The sequence below is a fragment of the Triticum aestivum genome, chromosome 6B, assembly GCF_018294505.1.
Source record: "Triticum aestivum cultivar Chinese Spring chromosome 6B, IWGSC CS RefSeq v2.1, whole genome shotgun sequence".
NCBI lineage: Eukaryota > Viridiplantae > Streptophyta > Magnoliopsida > Poales > Poaceae > Triticum > Triticum aestivum.
Genome location: NC_057810.1, coordinates 14,322,172 through 14,325,996, shown reverse-complemented (window position 1 = coordinate 14,325,996; position 3,825 = coordinate 14,322,172). Strand labels below are relative to the sequence as shown.

The 3,825-nt window shown below is 50.9% G+C and overlaps 1 long non-coding RNA gene across 1 annotated transcript; it reads right to left on the bottom strand.

Moving 5' to 3' along the window:
* Positions 1-951: 951 nt before the first annotated feature.
* Positions 952-2,958, bottom strand: LOC123133142 (uncharacterized). The gene is made up of 2 exons (XR_006465166.1): positions 2,724-2,958; positions 952-1,287 (listed from the first exon to the last, which is right to left on the bottom strand). It is a non-coding gene; the product is annotated as an uncharacterized lncRNA (long non-coding RNA).
* Between the last annotated feature and the right edge of the window lie 867 nt (positions 2,959-3,825).

Here is a 3,825-nt window from a genome sequence, read left to right as displayed (position 1 = left end):
GCTTTTCAACAATGGTGTGGTGCCAGTTCCAGCATTTTGTCGCCGCGTTGAAGCTTTTCATGTAAACGATTGCAATTTTTTCATTGTGTACTTGCGGGTTGAAGCTTCCTATAAAGCCAATTGAAGCTTTTATAAAACCGGTTGAAGCTTTCCAAAACGATAGCTGTAGTTTTCTTTTCATAGTGGTGGGTTGAAACTTCTCTACTCCACCGTTTGAAGCTTTTTCAAATACGGTTTGAAGCTTTCACATGAACTATTGAAGCTTTTTTCAGTTGTACGGGGTCCGTCGAAGCTTGTTCAAACTATAGTTGATGCTTTTATACGGACAATTGTAGCTTTTACGAATTGCCGTTGAACGGTTGAAGGTGCCTTAATTGTTGAACACATGCATCCGCATCAGCTTTGCTATGCACGTCCCACCCTGAGTCCCGACCTTGCAGCTACACTTGCTGGCCAGCAGCACGATGCACGAATGACAGCTAGCTCGCGTTGCCTGAACTGAGTGGCATACTCACCTTGGATCCGACACTTCTGGGTGCACCATATGTGTATAGGACCAGGGATATAGTATGGACCCAAGCCAACCCGACAGGAGACATATGTACGTCCTGTGCAGAAAGCAAAAGCAGGAGAGACAAGGGCGCATCACCTCAAAAGAAAAAAGACGGCACAAACTAACAAATCACGACGACGCCGGCCCACCTATGCAGCGCACACACGCTACGCTACATTACACACGCGGACACACATGCACAGTGCCCGGCATAGTTTTCACTGTGCGCTGATCAACTGATTAATCAGCTGGTCCATGCAATGCAATGCACGACATAGCGCCATGATAGGGTCAGGAGCATGCACAGGACATGCCCCGTGCACCCCGTTATCTATTTTTTTTATCAAAGAAGGCCTCGCCCCTTTCGATTTTCATTACTGAAAACTAACCTTACAGAATTCAGAAGAAAAGATAGTATATAACAGGTCTAAACTATCAGCACGACAATTAACCGACCAAAAGGGCCAACACAGGCCGCATCCACCCAGGGCTCTGAGAACCAGCCAGGCCCAGCGCAAACAAAGTCCACCATACACCAAACAGAGACATCGACATAAAAGCTAGTAACTAACAGACACAAAAGACTAAAAACAGCAGCAGAAGATGGAGATGTCGTAGCCGATCATCCAGGGAGCCTCGCCACATTGATCCGCCACCCCTGCCCAGCTGTGTACACCTCATTTGCTGCCCGTTATAGCATTCTTGCCCCCAGCTCCAGCATTTTTTTATGACTCCTTTATTTGCAATATGGACCAATCAATCAACCATCGACTCATTAGTTTGATTATCTGAAAAGGATCATTTATCCTTTTTCTTTCAAATACAATTGCATTTCTACTTTTCCAAATTGCCCAAAATAAAGCAGACACCCCAATCATCGCCATTTTCTTGTCTTCTTCGTTAAATTTGCTAATCCATCACCCAAAACAATCTTTAACATTTAAAGGAATGGTCTTCAGACCACAAACACATCTGACCAAGCTCCAAAGCAAAGAAGCCGCAGAGCATGTGAACAGTAGATGATCAATTGATTCATTTTGTCCACAAAACACACATTCTTTCTCCCCTTTCCACCCTTTTTTGAGTAAGACATCCCTAGTCAAAATACTCTTCTTATTTACTAACCATAAGAAGACTTTTATTTTTGCAGGAACTTTGATTTTTCAAAGGTATTTCTGTGGAAATTTCAATCCTAACGTAATCAATTCTTTGTATAAAGATCTTACAAAGAATTTATTATCAGCAGCTCTCTCAACATGCAGTCTATCCACATCAACAATCTACCACATCAGCAGCTCCACCAATCAATCATGAGACATGCAGCCATCCACGGCCAAGAGCGGTCGCCCGGGCCTAACCTCTACGAAGCTATAATTGTGGACTGGGCTGGCCGAGCCACTAGGTTTCTTTTTGTGCTGTTAGCCATCAACAATCTACGAAGCTATAATACGGCAGTATGTCGCTCAGAGTTATCTTTCCTGAGTCTTCCGCTCGCAGCCGCCATGATCGACACACGCATTCATCTGATCATCTCCATATTTCTCAAAACAAAGAAAAATCTGATCATCTCCATGAAACGGCATCCATGAATACACATGAAACAGCAGCATTGATTATTCCTAATTCTTTGCCTTCAGTTACCCTACAAATGAGGAAGAAGGTGCTAGATGTAAGTGTAACTGAGCGGCTCCTTTAATCTCCCCGTCGCAGATCGCATCTTAGATCAACGTTACATGTGCTCCTGACTCCTGAGCATCCAGTTGACCTCAATGGTGGCTTTCTGGCCGTACACAGCACCCTCCGTCGAGCACGGCACGAATGGCCGGGCGGTCTAACGGCACCCGCCCTGGCAGCATGGGCGCGACCAGGCCAGGCGGATACTGTTGACGTCGAGCTCTATGACGCGAGCGGCACCAACGTGGTCGAGGATGCCATGGTAGGGCGCCTCACAGAAGAGCACCATTCAGGATGTGGAACTCGCCGTCCCAAGCATGTGGAATTGTGGAGGAGTGAAGCAGGTCAGGTTGCGGTCGACGCCGTCAGTGTGCGTGCGCGCCGCCGGCCGAAGCCGATGAAGTGTGGGCGCGTTTGTGTGCGTGCAAAGTCTCCTCCGCGTGTCCGGCTGCCGGGGTCATCGTCAGGAGAGGAGGGCATAGACTGGAGGTCATACCTGAACTTGCCGGGGACAGTGGCATACTCGACGAGGAATCACGGGAGCGACGAACGGCGGCGTCCGGCGCAGCGGCGAACAGGAACATACCCCTTCGGTGTCGAAGGCAAGCCATCCAGCGTCGTGTGCGGCGAGGAGGACGACGTGGGGTGGTGGCCACTAGCTGGACAGCGGCGGCGCCGCAAGGCGGAAAACCTAAGCAGGGGCGGCTGCATTCGCTCGCTAAGGAGGCACGTGCGAGTAGGGGTGCTTCGTACTGGGCTTGGGCTGCTCGTGTAGGCTGGTATGTCTAGGCAATGGGCCGAAAATTATCTAAAAATTAATTAATTGGGCTACGAACGAGCCACCGAGCTGGACCGAGCGAAAACCGTCTCGGCTCGGTCTTCGAACGGGCCGACATTTGCTAGCTCGGCTCGGCCTATTTTCTTGTCGGGCCGAGCTGAGTCGGGCCGAGCTAGAGCGAGTTTCGGGCCGAGCCGAAAAGCTCGCTCGAGCGTCCAGTCCTAGCCGTACGGTGGCTGACGCCGCAGCCCTGACTAATAGGCGTTGGATCAGGGACATAAATGGGGGGCTACTAAGCGTCCGGGTTATCACGCAATTCCTACTCCTTACCGACGCCTTGCTCGCCGTGCAACTATCGTCGGCGACCCCGGATCGACTCGTCTAGAAGTGGACTGCGGAAGGCGTGTACTCGGCAAGCTCTACCTACAGGTTGTTCTTCGCCGGCCTCGTGCTCTTCCCTGGCGGGAAAGCTCTCTGGAAGGCCTGAGCACCGGCCAAGTGCAAACTGCACTTCTGGTTGGCCATGCGGAGGAGGCATTGGACGGCCGACCGACGTCTACAGCATGGCATGCCGTCCCATGTCATGTGCCCACTGTGCGACCAGGTGGCGAAAACTGCGGACCATCTCGCCTTGGGATGCGTCTACGCTAGGGAGGTGTGGCATTCGACGCTTGCTCATTGCGGGCTAGGCCATCTCGTTCCGGCACCTAACGACTCGCTCATCGAATGGTGGCCGGGTAGTCGTGATCTAATTCCTCCTGCCAGCGTAAGGGTTTCGACTCTGTGGCCATCCTCACCGTGTGGATGCTGTGGAAGGAGC